Genomic DNA, 19375 nt, shown 5'->3' with positions numbered 1-19375 from the left:
AAATGAGGGCACAACACAGAAACGAAAATTGGAGGACACAAAAAAATAATTGCAAATATCTCAAAATTTTGCTTAGTGCAAGGTCTAAACACAGGGAAATTTCCTTCTCTTCTAGCCCCTCTCTTCCATGCCCTTCTCTTTCTTTGCTTTCCTGTCTTCCTCCCCACTGTACCATGTCCTCTATTTCTCCTCTCACTCCTTCATCCCCCTCCTCCTCTCTTCCTCTTGCTCCAGAAATCAAAACTTAGACTGACATCATTAGAACTATATTCAACAACCAAAAAACCCAAACCCATTGCCATCAAGCCAATTCCAACTCATAGCAACTATAGGACAGGGTAGAACTGCCCCATACGGTTTCCAAGGAGGGGCTGGTGGATTCGAACTGCCAGCCTTTTCAGTTAGCAGCCAAGTTCTTAACCACTGCGCCACCAGGGCTTCTGTTTAAAGACCAAAAAAAAAAACCCAAACCCATTGCCATCGAGTCGATTCTGACTCATAACAACAGTAGGGGCTAAACAGACTTTTCTGGGCTAGTCTGGGAATCTAGTCAGCATTTATAACATTATTCTTATGGGTAAAAATGCACAAATTGCTAATCAGTAATTAACAAAAGAACTTTTAAAGCTCAGTCCATTTGGAAGTTTAAGATGATACGTGTTAAATGATATGTGGTTAACACAAAATGGTTTTATGTGTACCGATAAAAGGAACCAAAGCAACATAATTTTTAAAAAATTAGATTGACTTATTATTGAACAAAGAGAATTTTGCTTTACAGGAAGTCAACTTACCACTAAGGTGGCATCTAAAGAATACATGATAACCGTGGTACAAATGTCTAAACTAGGGTGCCACGAAGTTGAAACATCATTGTACCTTCATGAAACCATGACGATAAGAAATAATTTTATTATGAAATGACAAGATGTCCTAGGGTTGATGACTTTAGGTCACGTTCACCATATTTTCTCTCTCGCCTTTAACACAAACCCAAAGCCAAACCAGTTGCCATTGAATGGACTCCAGCTCATGGCGACCCCATGTGTATCTGAGTAGAACTGCGCTACACAGAGTTTTCATAGCTATGACCTTTCCGGAACAGATTGCCAGGCCATTCTTCTGAGGTACCTCTGGGTGGGTTCAAACTGCTAACCTTTCAGTTCGTAGCCAAGTGCTTAACCATTTGCACCACCCAAGGACTGCTATCCTTAACACGGGGTAACTAAAATAACACGGAATCTCAATCTTTGCTTAATTGGCGGGGGGTTTGACCATTCAGACAAATTACATGAATCCATAAAGTCAGTATTTAAATTAGGCCAAAACTTAAAAAAAATCCAAGTATGAATTTTAATAGAAAAATGTAATGACCTCATTACTGACATTGTACTTCAGAGGTAAGATTTAAAGTGAGAGAAAAAGGCAAAGCAAGAAAAGGTGGTGGAGAAAGGAAGGCAAAAAGGAAATAAGTGGAAAGATTAATAATAAATACATTGACTTCTGTAGTACTGAAAATGGAAACCCTGGTGGCATAGTGGTTAAGTGCTACGGCTGCTAAGCAAAAGGTTGGCAGTTTGAATCCCCCAGGCACTCCTTGGAAACTCTATGGGGCAGTTCTACTCTGCCCTATAGGGTCACTATGAGCCAGAATCGACTCGATGGCAATGGGTTTGGCTTTTTTGTTTTCAGTACTGAAAATGGATCCCTGGTGGCGCAGTGGTTATGAGCTCGGCTGCTAACCAAAAGGCCAGCAGTTCGAATCCACCAGCCACTCCTTGGAAGCCCTATGGGGCAGTTCTACTCCATCCTACGGGGTCGCTGTGAGTCGGGATTGACTTGATGGCAATGGGTTTTGTTTGTTTGGTTTTTGGTTTAGTACTGAAAATGTAACAAATTGAATTGTAATCGATTTTTATGAATAAAATGTGAAATTAAATGATCTTAGAAATTATGTGTCTCCTATAAATATCTTGCATTTGGTAGGTTTTAATAGTTCTAAAGCCCTTTCACATATGCTTCAAGTGATTCTTACGAGCAATAATCATAGGTCAATGGGATTTAAATCAACAGAAGAGAGACGCTAATTTAGTTAAAAACCTAGCCTGAGGTTTCCAGATTTCTGGACTGAAAATGTGGTTCCGGTTGTGCTGTTGTGGGGTAAACAGGTAACAGAGAAAATCCACAGCACAAATATGGGGATAAATGGCATCTGGCTCTTAGCTGAAGGGTTGGGACGATAGGGAGTGGTGAGGGTTGTAGTAAACTCCGAGTGCGCACCCCACCTGAAAGCGTCTCCTCTTCCTCTGACAGAAAGAAATGCAGGAGCTGAGTCACGACAGCAAGTTTAGAGGGTCACTTGCACTACTGAAATGGCCGACTTCCTCACTTGCCAGAACCACAGGTGGAAATGTTAGGGCTTGGCATCCATCTTGCATCGGGAGCCCACTCTTCAACATCAGGAGTTAACAGTCCGGAAAGCCCCTATGGTGGATGAAGGTGGGGTTGAGGAATTGAACACCTGTGAGGAAAAATGAGTTAGGGGTAAAACTCCTGAGCGGATCTCTGAAAGCCCCCTGAAAAGACAGAAGAAACAAAAGACTGAAGAAAGAAAGGAGATATTAATAACATTTTACACAAATTAAATTAGTAAAAATGGGATTTGGACAGTCAATTTCCATTTCCCAGACTTGCTCACTGATCATTTCAGGATCTCCGTTTGCCCAGAATTTACGGGAGGACGTTTGTAAATCTGATTTGATTTCTTACAGGAAAAGCAATGTGAAGGGGTCTTTTGGTTTTATGCTGAGCCTGTTCTCTATTCTGATTTTTAATGCATTTTAAATTTAACGTGAACCCAGTCACAGCTCAGACTGACATACAAGTCATGTGTACCCAATCTAAGTTCTAGAGAAGCAGTAAGGGTGAGCTGGCTCTGCAGAGCAGACAGCGTATCATGAAGCCTCACCAATTTCACAATAACACACAGAGAAACAGCTAAAGCAGTAGGGATCACTTAGAAACAGATTCTAGGGTTTAAAAAAAGATTAGTATATGGTAAGCATAAAATCACAAACCTGTGGAAAGAAGGAAAGTAATTCAATAGATTGTGCTGGGGAAAAAAAGTAGGAGGACATGCAGTAAAGTATTAACAGTATCGTATCTGGGTAACGGGATTAGAAGCGATTTTTATTTTCCTCTTCTTGAGTAGCTGAGTTTTCTAAATTTTCAGAAGTGAACACACGGTGCTTGCTTCAGCAGCACATATGCTAAAACTGGAACGATGCAGAGAAGATCAATCAGCATGGCCCCTGCAAAAGCATGACATGCAAATTCGTGAAGCATTCCATATTTTTAGGGGGAGTGCAACCAATGTCACGTAACGATATGTGTATAAATTTTTGCATGAGAAATTGACTTGAGCTGTAAACTTTCACCTAAAGCACAATAAAAAATAAATAAATAAATAAACCCGCCGACACTATTCTTTTTGTAACAGGAAAAACCCAATAAGAGGATTTTCACATAAATAAACAAGGTGCTGGAACTGCCCACTACTTAAAGTTACAGCCTCACCTCATAACACACATCATAACGTTGAGTTAGATAACTTTAAAATGAAACTATAGAACAACTTAAACATTCGGGAGACAAAAAGAAAAAGCCTGACAATCTAACACAAAAACAGGAAAGGAGAATGAACACTCAATTCACCTGGGACAAAACCCAAACAGCCAATAACAAAATTAAAAAATTACCTCTAGTAAGAAAAATACAATCGAGATTTCATCAGTTAGGTTGGCAAAAAATTAAGTGAGTTGATATCAAGTTTTGTGGTGCCTGTTAGCGAACATATTCTCATACACTATTCGTGGGAGAATAAACTGGTACAACCATTTTGAAGCGCACTTTGGGACTCTTAAAATGCACACACCCTAGAAGCCAGCAATTCTACTTCTCTGTATTACCATAGAGAAACAGCTTCACAGATACGTATATGTCATTAGTAAACATTCATCTGGCCGTTCACTTATAAGTGCACTTTTCTGTATGCATAGTATATTTCAATAACATTTTAGAAAGAAAAGAATGAATACTATAACTAACACTCATATAATTACCATCCAGAACTGAAAAATAGGAACATTTTGTCACATTTAAGTTTATTTTTTAAACAAAAAAGATAAACACTATTAGTTTAAAAAAAAACTGCAAAGAAATTATGGCATTATTGGGCCAGTTGGGAAAATTTGAATATGGACTGGATATAGATAATGACAGTGTCTTGGAAGAAGTACAGCCAGAATGCTTCTTAGAAGTGAGGATGGCAAGAGTTCGTCTCATGTACTTTGGACGTGTTATCAGGAGGGACCATCCCTGGAGAAGGACATCATGCCTGGTAAAGTAGAAGGTCAGCGAAAAGAGGAAGACCCTCAACGAGATGGACTGACACAGTGGCCGCAGCAATGGGCTCAGGCATAGCAACGATGGTGAGGGGGGCGCGGGACCACACAGTGTATTGTTCTGTTGTGCATAGTGTTACTATCAGTCAGAACTGACTTGAAGGCACCTAAGAGCAACAGCACGATGTCTGCATGTAGCTCTCAGATGGCTCAGCAAATGTAGTAAAATACTAACAGTTGATAAACCCAGGTGATGGGTATATGGATGTTCTTTGTCCTAGTCTTGCTTTTTTATACGTTTGACTTTTTCCAAAATAAAAAGTTGGAAAAAAGAAATGAGGTGTATTTATATGCATTTGTAAGAAAAGATCTCCAAACACCTAACTGAAAGGAATAAAGCACGTTATAAAATGACTCGTAGAATATGATACCGTTTAGTTTAAAAATACACAACCATTACTAGAGATAGATGTGTGTCAGTGCAGGAAACAGAGCATGCTCTATGCATGTTGAGCAGAGAAGGATTGAACACCAGGGGTTAGCTGCTTACAAAACCACAGGGAGGGCTGGATGAACAGAAGTCAAGGGCTGCCAGCGCGCTCATCAGCTGAAGCCACACCACCGCAGCTCACCAGAGTCAGAAAGTCAAAACTGACTTTACCAATTTTGCTTTAAACAGCTCATACTTCAATTTTGATGCTTGTTTCGTAATACATGCTATAATTATAAATGAACAAAGGAAGTTATAAAAGAAAATGTAACCATCAAAAGACAAATATTACAACAAAATACTATCTTTTATTTTTAAATAGATCTTTCACATGATAACTGAAAACATTTCTTTCTGTTCTTTGCTCTTACAAATTCGTCAACGATTTCAGCACAATTAAGCTGCCAAAAAATATCTATACATAACAAAGATAATTAAATGAATTTTTCTTTAATTATCATTGTACACTGAGAGGTTTTGAGTCTCTTTAAGGACGAAAATGAGCGTTCTATTGTGCAGTTTGTGATTATTAAAGTTAGGAATATGTGTGAAGCAATTTCAACCTTGGGAGATACGCATTGTATTTTATCTTCTATTATGAAATCATATGTACCTACATGAGTAAAATATCTTTACTGAATCTGTAAACTTAGTTCTCATGTAAGAATGAAATTGTTGCACTTCTCCGTAAAGGTTTGTATTTATCAGGATGAGCCTGCACTAATTCCTTGGATGCCTTCATGCATTCTTCCTCAGGCACATCCGCATCGTTTAGGAAGGAAAATCTATTTGAAAGAATTTCGTATACTTTCATCCTTCTTTTAGGGCAAGTTTCAAGTGTGTCGATGAGAGTGTAATATGAGGTCACTTGAAATTGATCTCTGGCACTCAGTGATCCTGCTGGAGCACTTCCGTCATTTACTTGCTTCTTTCTAGTGCTTCTGCGACGGTAAACTGCTTGATATTCAGTATCTGGCAGTATTTGTTTTGTTGTGTTTTCAAGTTATTCAAAATCTTCTCTTAAATTATGTAAGTACCCTGTTAATGGCTGGTAGAGATCCAGACATGTCATTAAATTTACTTCTGAATCTTAGAGAGCTTGAGCGCTCCGATGATCATGCTACCATATACTAGTCCACCTCGCCAACGTAAATACCTTACTCTAGTGTTTGCATTTTGCTGGCAATGTTCTCCGCTTCTCTTTTGGGATCTCCTTTTTGTGTCTGGTCTTCAGCAATATTTTCGAAGGCATCTAGAATCTGAGGGTACGATTCCAGGACTGCACTCATTGCTGCAGCATGCGCTTCCCGACGTGTATTAGGAAGACATTTTAATACTTGATCATTGCCTAAGTAGGTTTTAAGAACCGCCCATCGTTGAGCGGTTGTTGTTGTTGTTACACTCACGCATCGGTGAAGAGGTGGAAAAAATGTGCAGAGTGACTGAACACTAGGAAAAAGTCAACTGCTTCCGGACAACAATCTACTGCGCTATGTCCTACAAGACTAAGTGAAGTGCAGCACGTGGTATGGAAATGGCATATTCATTACGCTCTAAAACTTCCTGTTGCGCGTGCCTTTATATGCCCGGACGTATTGGCAGCGTTGTCATAGGACTGGCCTCTGCACTTAGAAAAATCAGTTTTATGAATTTCAGATAAATAGTGAAATACTTGATTTGCAATTTATTCACTGGTGTATGATTTTTTAAGCTATTAAATGCAATAAATCACTCAACAGGTTTCTCATGTGTGGAGACAGATACCTTAAAACAATACTTAGCTGATCTGTATGAGAAAGATCAGGAGTGGAATCTACAGACAAACTGAAATGTCGAACTATACTTATTTCACTGAAAATAGTTGAATGAACTTTATCACTTATTACCCGTTGCCATCAAGTCGATTCCAGCTCATAGCGACCCTATAGGACAGAGCAGAACTGCCCCATAGGGTTTCCAAGGCGGGGCTGGTGGATTCGAACTGCCAACCTTTTGGTTAGCAGCCGAGCCCTTAACCACTGCACCACCAGGGCTCCTATACACTTAAGTTTATTAATTCTTCACATATTGTTTTAGACATATACGATGGGTTGCCATTTCCTGTATTACTGTATTTTGAGATGTGACCTGCTAAAAATGGATCAAACTGAGCAACAAGTTCAACTAAATCCAAAAAATTTCCATTCCGTGGGGACCCAAACACTTCATTTCTTCCTTGAAAATATAGTCCATGTTCAGCATTGCAAAATGGCTTTCCAATACTGATGTTCTTCATTAATTTGTGCTTCCAGTTCATGAGTTAAGCCAAAACCATGCTGTCGGCTGAAACATGACAATATACAATTTCTGTGAATTGAACTGTTTTCATGTTTATCAATCATATTCGAGTTGCACCAATCACTAAATCTCTCCATAGCAAGTCAAGAATTCAAGGATTTAGGACTGAATAGTTTGCAAACAATATAGAGAGCCGACTGATGGAGAATACAGTAAGCACTGCCTCTTAGAATTTGCACCATTTGCTTTGCACCTGGAAATATATTCTAGCCACAGAACCTTGTTTGTTTACCATCCAGACATTTTCGACATGAATTTTCAAATGGTCTATTGTGATGTTGACAATCACTTGGCCCTCTTTCGATCCAATATTTATACATTAGAAGAAAAATTATTCCACAAAGCAGGATCTGTATTTCTGCTATTTATGGGGTCTGTATACATGACAATTTAAAATTCTAAAATAGTTTCACTTTTTACACCACTATTAATTTTTTTACCACAGCAATGAATGGATGCAGAATTTGAAACAAATTATATTTGTATTGCCATTAGTAATTTCAGCACTAGCTGTACTAGGACAAAGATTTGCACCCATTAAACTTGAGCGTTCAGTGGAAGCAGTCTCTTGTGATTCATTATGTTTTAAAAAGGAAGTTAATTTTGGAATTGTCTTCAATCCTCTTCTCTTCATCTTCTGCAAGCTTTTGTTTTTGTGCTTCACTTAGTTGTTGCCGTTTCTTTTTACCTGGATATAAAATTATGTCACTTTTTAAATTTGGTCCTACCATAGCAAATAAATTTGAATCACTGGAAATAAATAAAATTTATAAAACAAGTAAAATTTCTAAAATAAAATTTACATTCGAATTTGGATAATAACACAAAAATTTGTATTTGGAAACTAGTAAGTAAAAAAATTGATTTGGAACTTGTAATTTTGTTCTTCAGGTCTGAGATAGTCAAAAGAAATAGCACTTACAGGGCAGTTGGAAATAATTTCATTCATTTATCTTATGATGTTTGTTGGCGGGCCCTTCGCATCTCTCCACAAGTGTTTTTCATCTTGAAATAATACTTAAAAACTTGTGCACTCACTTTCCATCCTTTGATGCTGCGTCTTCACAGTTCATTGGACTACTGCTGATTCCCAACGGGATGAGAGTGATCACAAAGAGCATGATACAAATACAAGGGGATGCTCAATCTGAAGACCCATTTTGGTTCTCTTTGCACAGGGCCAGATATGTCAGGAGTCACGTGAATATCGTGCAGCTGGTGCATTCTTATGTGGTCAACGAGAGAGAATTGAATGTGAGGTTATACCTGATGGGTCTGAAATGAGAAGAAAAATAGAATAGTTATTGTATAAAAAACTTATAAAATGCTATTGTCATGGATTGAATTATGTTCCCCAAAAAATGTGTGTATCATTTTGGCTAGGCCATGATTCCCAGTATTGTGTGGTTGTCCTTCATTTTGTGATTGTAATTTTATGTTAAAGAGGATTAGGGTGGGATTGTACCACCACCCTTACCCAGGTCACATCCCTCATCCAATGTAAAGGGAGTTTCCCTGGAGTGTGGCCTGCACCACCTTTTATCTCTCAAGCGATAAAAGAAAAGGGAAGCAAGCAGAGAGTTGGAGACCTCATACACCAAGAAAGCAGTGCCGGGAGCACAGTGCGTCCTTTGGACCTGAGTTCCTGCTCAGAGAAATTCCTATTCCGGGGGAACAGAGAGAAAGCCTTCCCCTGCAGCTGGTGCCCTGAATTTGGACTTGTAGCCGACTAGACTGTGAGAAAATAAATTTCTGTTTGTTAAAGCCCTCCACTTGTGGTATTTCTGTTAGAGCAGCACTAGATGACTAAGCCAGGGATCAATTTCATGTAGTGCCCTGCCAGTTCCCTTCCACTGCAGCGCTCACTTTTCCTTGTGTCCCGTCTGCTTGGTATCTGTGGGTCTTTGCTTTGGACAGCTGGTGCTCCTGTTTTGTTGATGACCTAAGCACATGCTTACCTTACTTACTGGGTAATCTGTCCCTGCTTGACACAGAATGTTAGCCAAGTATCCGTGATTGCCACCACTTCTTCGAGATGCCCAGAAGCCAGTGACTAGAGGACTTGACCCTCCTGGCGGCCACCACCCGCTCTGACTCACTCATCGCATGGCCTCGCTTACCTGCTCTGAGAGTAGGAGATGGCCTCTACCTTGACTGAGCACCCCGTGTCTAATATGAGTGCTTCCAATTGGCAGAACATCAGTCCCACCCAGAAACTGAGCTCCATGGGAGTCTTCAAAATGTGATTTTTTAGCTTTCCAGGCCCTGTAGTACAGGAAGAAGTCCTGGTGGGGCAGTGGTTAAAGCGCTCAGCTGCTAACCATAAGGTCAGCAGTTCAAACTCACCAGCTGCTCTGCAGGAGGAAGCTGTGGCAGTCTGTTTCCATAAAGATTACAGCCTTGGAAACCCTATGGGGCAGTTCTACTCTGTCCTACAGGGTCGCTATGAGTGAAGTCAACTCGACAGCAGTGGGTTTGATTTGGGTTTGGAGTACAGGAAAATGCACAGAAGGAGGTGGGCAGTGATACCAAGTGTCAAAGGATAACACCCAGCACAGCCCGCTCCCCTAGAGACTCAATATCAACACACTCTCTTCTACCCATTTTTACACTTCCAAGCAATAACAATAGCAATAAAAACATGGTCCTCCTAACTTAATACAGCTATCCTTCATACAAATAAATATCCTCTTACCCTCTCTGTAAAATCCATAGACCAAAACCCAACAGTCACTGCTTCCATCGGCAGGTGATATGCAATGCTCTTCTAAATTAGTCACAATCACTCCTTGGTATCCTGTTTAGACTGGATTAACGTTTACAATTGTTGACAACGGTATATAAACATAGATAAGCATAACAGAGTAAGCAAGGACACAAGGGTGGCTACTGCCGTCCTCATTTCTGCAGCTGATCACGAGGCATAGTTAGCATCTATACTTCCTGTCTCTGGGACCATTTCATGTTCCTCTTTCCCTTAGAAGGTCAGCTAAGAAAGGCTCTTTACCTGCTGAGGTCAACCAAACCTCTATTCCTGAGAGGTCTGAGCCCTTGGCAGTGCTGCCTTTGTTGGACTGCAAGATCTCCCACTAAAACTTTCCACGAGATATGGAAGTACTAGAAGCTACCCCAAAGGATCCTCTATATTCCAGGTATGTTTCTTTACTGCCCCACTGTGCAAAAGCAACATTATTTCCCCTTGCTAATCAGGATCAATTATTAAAGATGAAAGAGTAACCCCCCTTTTTCTCCTGATGATTCAGAAGCCAAAAACGGCCAGGATACACACTCAACTACCAGTTCTTGGAACCACTGTGTCTTCTCAGAGAAGCATTCCTCCCTTGGATAAAGGAACTTCTGTGGAACCATTGTGTCTTCTCAGAGAAGCATTCCTCCCTTGGATAAAGAAACTTCTGTGGAACCATTGTGTCTTCTCAGAGAAGCATTCCTCTCTTGGATAAAGGAACTTTCAAGCTACAATTTTCAGGTACAGCAAGCAAAAATTTTTTTGTGGGTCATTAGGTTTTGCCGGGGGAATGGTCTGACTTTACACCTCCCATCCAGGCTGCCTAAGTAAAAGCCTGGGATCAGAACGTTCTCTGATAAGAAGGCTAGGAATTGGGTCACCTTCTCTCTCCCAGCTCCTTGTCCTTATTGGGGAAGATTTCCCCTTGTTCTGGGCACACAGTAACTTTCTCTGTCTCTTGTACATGCATGGGCATGATATGGCACCTGGCCAACCCCTCTTCTATATCTGTTCCCAGCAGGGAGGGAACAGTGTCTCTCGTACTACGGCACAAGAAGGGTGAACACAGAACATCTGTCCTACACTAGCCATGTGTGGGATGATCCTGGGGGCCGTGGGAGACCCGTGCCCATTAGTGAAGCTGACCTCACTCTGTTTCTTCTCTATGTAAGTAAAGCGCTTCCCATGCGCTGACAGAGTGTGTGTGGTCTTTTGCTGGTGATGAGAATCCTGCCTCGACAGGTCTTATGGGTAGAGATGCCACTACCACTTCCATCCTTTGGTCTCCGGATGTGTGTATTCTGGCTATAGGATCATATATTAGCTACTGTTTCAAAACACAGACATCAAACAAACAAACATATCCATCAAACAGCATCCCGGCCTCTCAAGGCATTGTCTCCCAGTTGGTGCCATGGCTAAGCCTTCAAAAGGCCACTACTCCAATGTTCCGTAAAACCAGATTCTTCTGGGTGACAGGATACATGGAAAGGTTAGCAAATCCTGTGAACATGAGACCATTGCATCATTTTTCTTACTGTAAAATTAGTCCCTTGTTCAGAAGCAATGCTATGTTGAGAAGGTCCAAGGTACAACCATTATGGTAGGTGGCTGAGGTGGAGCGATGGAGATGAGCACTGGAGGTGAGGAGGCTAAAGAACTAAGAATCCAAGGAGGTCATCCGCTTGAGCGGTGAAGCCACTAACAATGGGTGAATGCAAAATGAAAGAGTATTCATTAAAAAAAATTCTGGAAGGAAAGGTACCAAAAATTAATAGTGGTAATAAGATTATAGGTGATTTTTTACTTTCTTCTTTGTATACTTCTGCATTTTCTAGATTTCTAAAACCTGCACACAGTCCTTTTATAAGGAGTTAAAGGTTACTTCTTAAAGTCCACTTAGAGTTCTTACCAAATTGAAACCTGTATGTGGTTCTTAACTTTAGTTTATCCTCCCTGGAATCATACTGTAATCATACTGTGTATTTATTGTACAGCTTTGCTGCCCTCTAGTAAAACCAAACAATACAGAGAAAAGTTTTCTTTTATACTCAGAGGGGATGCTTATAACCCTGCTGTCTTCAATAATATACATGCTTTTAATTTTTTCCCCCAAGAGGAGCAGATAATAATATAAGAATGATACAGAAGCTAACAGAGGTGATACGCAAGTTCTCTCAGGAAAACTATTGCTGTTTTTGCATTGACTGTACAGTTCTTCGATGCCTATGTAAAGTATCCATTGAGAATGCAATATAAATATCACATAGTACTATGGTTCTGAATTAAATTCTTTCACATAGTAATATAAAATATTGAACTGGATAAAATGATTTCAGCTGATCCTTGTTTTGCATGAAATGTTTTTTAAAAAGTTTACTAAAGAGACACCCTGGAGCTGTTAGGTGTAAACATCTTGCAGGAAAGCATTCTGTCTCAATCCCATAAATCCTTACACATTTTCTAATGATCAAAATACTTAAATGGTCATTGGCTCATAGAAAAAATTAACTGAAATTGAAATTTCAACCATTTTATATCTGTGGTTCTTAAGACACGGTGGGCAGCAGCTGTGGGTCTCCTTCATAATAATCACAGTTGTTGTTGTCAGGTGTTGTCAAGTTGGTTCCCACTCACAGCCACCCTTTGTACAACAGAACGAAACACTGCCTGGTCCTGCGCCAGCCTCACAATCCTTGCTATGCTTGTGCCCATTGTTGCAGCCACTGTGTCAATCCATCTCATTGAGGGTCTTCCTCTCTTTCACTGACCTTCTACTTTACCAAGCATGATGTCCTTCTCCAGAGACTGGTCCCTCCTGATAACATGTCCAAAGTATGTGAGACAAAGTCTCACCATCCTTGTTTCTAAGGAGCATTCTGGCTGTACTTTTTCCAAGACAGATTTGTTCGTTCTTCTGGTAGTCTCTGGTATATTCCATTTTCTTCACCAGCATCATAAGTCAAAGGCATCAATTCTTCTTCGATCTTCCTTATTCATTGTCCAGCTTTCACACGCATATGAGGCGATTGAAAATACCATGGCTTGGGTCAGGCGCACCTTAGTCCTCAAAGGGATATCTTCGTTTTTTAACACTTTAAAGAAGTCTTTTGTAGCAGATTTGTCCAATGCAATGGGTCTTTTTATTTCTTGACTGCTGCTTCCATGGGTGTTGACTGTGGATCTAAGTAAAATGAAATCTTTGACAACTTCAATCTTTTCTCCATTTATCACGATGTTGCTTATTGTTCCAGTTGTGAGGATTTTTGTTTCCTTTATGTTGAGGTGTAATCCATACTGAAGACTGTGGTCTTTGATCTTCATCAGTAAGTGCCTCAAGTCCTCTTTACTTTCAGCAAGCAAGGTTGTGTCATCTGCATTATGCAGGTTGTTAATGAATCTTCCTCCAATCCTGATGTCCCGTTCTTCTTCATATAGTCCAGCTTCTTGGATTATGTGCTCAGCATACAGATTGAGTAAGTATGGTGAAAGGATACAACCCTGACGCACACCTTTCCTGATTTTAAACCACACAGTCTCCCCATGTTCTGTTTGAATGACTGCCTCTTGGTCTATGTACAGGTTCCACAAGAGCACAATTAAGCGTATTTGAAATATCGGTGGCATAGCTTCCAGCATCACAGCAGCACCCAAGCCACCACAGTACGACAAACTGACACAGGAGTGATGGTAATTACAATTAAAAACTAATCTTTGTGTCTTATCTGTCTCCAGCACCTGACTAGATCTAGAAGGGCAAAGAATACATCTGTCTAGTTCACTGTGTACTTTTATTATGTTTATTATGTTTACTTTTATTACAACACTCCCAGTTTGGATAAAGAGAAAAGAAATTTCCCTAGCTTTCTTTTTGCTGCAGAAACTGTCATTTCAGAAGATGAATGAGTATTACAGCTGAACTGCTGATACATTTGAAAGAGCTGAGTGATCTTCACTGGGGATACTAATGTGGTAAAAAAAAAAAAAAAGTTTTTTAATATTAATTTTTAAAAACCTTGAATCTTTTAAATCTGGATTCCATCAATGATAATGGTTTGACAGTAAATATGACCTCACTGAATTGGAACCAATGGCTCAACTTCAACAGAGTTTGAGAGAAATAATTGAGACATTTTCCAGCATTTTCAACTAGGATCATTCACCTGTGGTGGATGGAGAAATTCCTCTCTCTTTACTTGCAAGTTAATTGCAATAACTACATACTTGCAAGAGAAAGAGCTTTCCTCATTTTATACACTGCTTGAATACCAGTGAGGATAAAATTAAAAAAAAAAAAAAAAACAACTTGTTGCCGTTGAGTCGATTCCGACTCATAGCGACCCTATAGGACAGAGTAGAACTGCCCCGTAGGGTTTCCAAGGGGCAGCTGGTGAATTTGAACTACCAACCTTTTGGTGAGCAGCCGAGCTCTTAACCACTGTGCCACCAGTGCTCCAATGAGGATATCTATGGGCACATCATTAAGAAAAAGAAAAAAGAAAAAAAAAAAAACCATACACAAACCCTATAGTAAAGAGCTATTAAGTTGGTAAACTTTCTTTTATTTTATTTCACTTTTACAATTGTACAATTTTCACCGATAAAATTAACATTACTACAAAATTAAAATAACTCTTGGATTAATTAAAACTCTTTGGTTCTAGGCAATGGAAACAAGCATGCATTGCTTTAAGCAAGCACACACACATAAATAAAACATCATCACCAACACTACCAAAACAAAAAGGAATGTATGATAAGGACTCCAGGGAGTATCAAAGGGAACCCACAGAGAGGAGGACAGCCCTGCCTCAGGAGGAGTCACGGCTGAAGGATGCAGAAAGCTGCCAGAATCCCGCCTGGTGTTCTCTGAGTCCTCTTCTGTTTTCTGGCATATCTGCTTCGTTTCTCTCTCCTGCTCCACTGACTAGTTCTCTCAGCTCCAGAGTTGGCATGGTCATTTACGGCTCTCCTACAGGGTTTGAGTTCACTGCAGTTCCAGCCAGAAGCAGGGACTCATTGTCTCAGTTTTAAGTGCAAATTCTTGGGAGAATCTGACACGCTTGTTCTGGATCAGGTGCCCACCCTTCACCCAATAAGGACAACACAACCAGGTGTCCAGCCCCGTCCAGCCCCAGGGTGCAGGTGCCCTTCCTCCTGCTGGAGGCAGTTCCCAAAGGCAGAGGGGGAGCATTTTAGGCTGGGCTTCACACTGAAAGGCATCTATTACTACTTTAAGAACTAATCTAGCATCAATTGGTCCCTACGTACCTGGAGCAAAGGAGAATGAAGAACACCAAAGACACAAAGAAAATATTAGCCCAAGAGACAAAAAGGGCCACATAAACCAGAGACTCCATCAGCCTGAGACCAGAAGAACTAGATGGTGTCCAGCTGCCACCAATGACCACCCTGACAGGGAACACAACAGAGAGTCCCTGATGGAGCAGGAGAAAAGTGGGGTGCAGAACTCAAATTCTAATAAAAAGAAACAGACTTAATGGTCTGACCAAGACTAGAGGAACCCCAGAAGACACAGCCCTCGGACTCTCTGTTAACCCAGAACTAAAACCATTCCCGAAGCCAACTCTTCAGACAAAGATTAAACTGGACTGTAAGACATAAAATGATACTCGTGAAGAGTGTGCTTCTTAGCTTAGGTAGATACATGAGACTAAATGGGCAGCTCCTGTCCGGAAGTGCGATGAGAAGGTAGAGAGGGTCAGGAGCTGGTTGAATGCACATGGGAAATCTGGGGTGGAAAGGAAGAGCACGCTGTCACATTACAGGGAGAGCAACTAGGGTCACATAACAATGTGTGTATAAATTTTTGTATGAGAAACTAACTTGAGCTGTAAACTTTCACTTAAAGCACAATAAAAAAAAAGAACTAATCTACTTTAGTAATTTATAACAAATGTATTGAGATCATGTTTTGAGAACGAAGGGATGAAAGCTGCAGAAAATGTTAATTTATATCATCATACTCACGGCGACCCCATTTGTTACAGAGTAGAACTGCTCCACAGGGTTTTCTTGCTGTAATCTCTACAGAAGCAGTTTGCCAGGACTTTGACCAGCACACTTGCTGCATGGGTTCAAACCACCAGCCTTTTGGTCAGCAGCCAATCAAAACTGCTTGAACTACCCAGGAACTTTTTATATCAGCAGAGGATAAAACACTGATCACTAATGAAAAACAGTAAAGATAATGTCTAATACCATTCAGTAACAAATATTTACTGCGTGTCTATCATGGGTCAGTAACTATTCTAGCTGCTGTGAAGTCAGCAGTGAACAAAACGTAAAAATCTCTTTCCTTATGAAGCTTACATTCTACTTTAAGTTAATGAAGAACTGCCTTCAGCAAGGCAAGGTCTAGAGAAATTTAATTAGGTAATTTCTTCAGCTTTTTTCCACACTAGGGTTATTGAGATATCCAGAGCTATAGTTTTAGGGAAAAAAAGCCTATATAAGGGATTCCTAGACTGTTAGATTTTACCTGCCAAGGAAAGTTTAAAAGGATAAAATAAAAAATTTGAGAGGACTCATACTCTCACTACTTTTTAGCTTGCCACGTAAGGACGTGAGAACAAAGACACTACCATATACTGTCATCTTTCATAGAAGAAAAGATTGTAGCACCTTAACATCACAAGAGAAAGAATGACATAATCTCAGAACAAAGGACCCTTCTTTCTGAAAAAGGACATCTAGCTACTCTATACCAACAGACTGTCTGCTCTGCTCATTTGGCAGCTCACTGGGAAAATTTTTCACCTGTTCATAGATACGCATTTGGTAACTGTTGTTCTAGACTGAGTTGGCAAGCAAAACTGATACGCCTTTTTTGTCTGAATTTAGGGGTCAATTAATCCACGTGAAGTCATGATTTGGTGAAAAAATTAATCTGAATTATTGTTTGAAAAGATAACTTTTTAGAAAGAACTGAACTAACTTACTGATTTGAAAAAATTGGTGGATGCTTTGCACAACAGTTTTTGCCTTCCCAGAATACTAATGTCACTCCAGTGTAAGTCGGTGATGACATATCATATTCATTAAACACAGTAGATTAACATTCAAAACACAGAAGTCCTTCATCAAATAATTATTCTCTGATAATATAAAATCAAACCAAGTCAAACCCGTTGCCGTCGAGTCAATTCCAACTTATAGTGACCCTATAGGACAGAGTAGAACTGCCCCATAGGGTTTACAAGGAGTGACTGGTGGATTCAAACTGCTGACCTCTGGGTGAGCACCTGAGCTCTTAGCCTCTTCACCACCAGGGCTAATTTATTCAGGGATAAGTTATTCAATTTCAGGAATTTAATTTCCACAAGGTCTACAACCTTTGGTGGAAGGATCTGTGGCTTGGTTGGGTGGTAAGATCATTTTTAAGGGTTCAACTCTGCTCTTTAATTCTCTGAATGGGGAGACTGGTAAAGTTACAAATACATTTGTTGTCTGAATAGTTTGGCTGTCTTTAAAATATCAAGTATTTCCCCCTCTACTCATTTTCCACATCCAATCACCAATCTTTTACAGTGGGAGATGTCTTAACAAATCTTTTGTTAATGGTGAAAATATACACAGTAGAACATACACCAATTCAACAATTTCTGCATGCACAATTCAGTGAAAATGATTACATTCTTCAAGGTGTGGAACCTTTGTCACCCTCCTTTACTGAATCGTCCACCTCCCCTTTAACGTAAACTCAATGCTCCCTAAGTTTTCTAATGTTTTGAGTTGCTGTTGTCAATTTGATCCCTTACAGTTCTTAAAAGAGCACAATGTTCAAGGCAGACATTCTTTACTAGTTAAGCTAAACTACTGTTTGGTTTTAAGAAGACTTTAGGGGTATTTTGGGTTTAAGGTTTAAAGATTATCTCAAGGCAATAGTTTTGGGGTTTACAGTGAGAGATTATTTTGAAGTTTTAGGGCAAAATACTAACATATTCTGCTTTTGGACTTTATCTTTGCTACTGCTACCTTAATCATTTTTACTGCAAATCTGTCTCTGGGCTCAGGTGTCTGGAGGCTGACCAGGCAAAATTTGAATCAACTGTGGTGGAAATGGGAGTTCAATTTCACAACACAACACTCTTTGGAATCAGAACTGAAATCAATGTTGAACAGCCAGAATATGAGGACTGAGAGTAATGCGAGTAGAAAAGAAGTCAGTTATTAACCGGAGGAAAGTGTTAGACAGGATGCTTTTAGCCTAGACCATGTTTCCAGTTTCCAAAACTGGGTCCTAGGTGGGCAAATTTTAAATCCCATCAAAGACAACCAGAGACAAGAAGCAAATGTGTATGAAATAGAAATTCTTGGTGGGCCTGGGATCTTCCGCCTCAACTTGCAACTTAACTCTCACTGAAATTTTAATGGGATGGCGGTGGCAAACAGGTACTCAGATACTTTGCTGGTAAGAGTACAAATTGACATAGCTTTTACAAAAAAAAAATTTAGAACTATCAAAATTACAAATGTATACCTTTGGACCCAGCAATTCTAAGTCTGGTTCATCCTGAAGATGTGACAAACTTTCAAATTTTTATTGTAGCATTGATCATTATAGCAAGACTGGAAGTAACCTAAATATCCATTTTTATGGGACTAGTTAAATAAGTCACGGTACATTCTGACAAGAGATCAATGTGCAGCAAAACAAAACAAAAAACCTCTTGCCCTGGAGTCCATTTCCGACTCATAGCGACCCTATAGGACAGAGTAGAACTGCCCCATAGAGTTTCCAAGGAGCGCCTGGTGGATTCGAATTGCTGACATTTTGGTTAACAGCTTTTAACCACTACGCCACCAGGGTTTCAGATCATTGTGCAGCTGGATAAAAAAGATTAAGTCAGTAATGTACACATACAGGCCGATGCTAAAAATGCACCGTTTCTACATCATCTCCTTAAAGAGGAGGGGATTCATGAAAAGTATACGTATTTATTTGCTTCTATGTTCATAGAATCTCTCGCAAGGACCAAAACAAACTGTTCACATTGCCTTCTAAGAGGTGAACTGGAAGGCTTGTATACACAGCTACTTTTTTCACTACCCTAAACGCCCTTTCTACCTTTTGAATTTTGAAACATAAAAATGTATTCACATGTACACGCAAGGGCCCATGCAAAGGAAAAAAGCTCCAAGTTTGGTGATGCAACGGGGGAAGCGTGAGTTCAACCCAAGAAGCAATTACCCTGCTAAAGTCTTCCCAGTTAAGATGGTATGTCTGTGACGCAGACTTGAAGTGTCACCATTCCCACCCGCAAGTCTATTTTCCTTCTATTTGTTTCTGAAATTGGCTATGCTTCGGATCGTATTTAGTCATATAACTGCTAGCAAACTTGGCATTCTTCCGAAAACAGTAAAACATTTTTGCTT

The 19375-nt window shown here is 39.9% G+C and overlaps 1 non-coding gene across 1 annotated transcript; it reads left to right on the top strand.

The window, feature by feature from the left end:
- The first annotated feature begins 3245 nt into the window (after window positions 1-3245).
- Window positions 3246-3356, top strand: LOC111822445 (U6 spliceosomal RNA). The gene has a single exon (XR_002825705.1). It is a non-coding gene; the product is annotated as a U6 spliceosomal RNA (small nuclear RNA).
- Window positions 3357-19375: the final 16019 nt, after the last annotated feature.

Source organism: Trichechus manatus, unplaced genomic scaffold (genome assembly GCF_000243295.1).
Source record: "Trichechus manatus latirostris isolate Lorelei unplaced genomic scaffold, TriManLat1.0 scaffold00177, whole genome shotgun sequence".
NCBI classification, from domain to species: Eukaryota; Metazoa; Chordata; class Mammalia; order Sirenia; family Trichechidae; genus Trichechus; species Trichechus manatus.
Note: the sequence above shows the minus strand (reverse complement) of the source record. Positions and strands in the feature narration are given on the sequence as shown.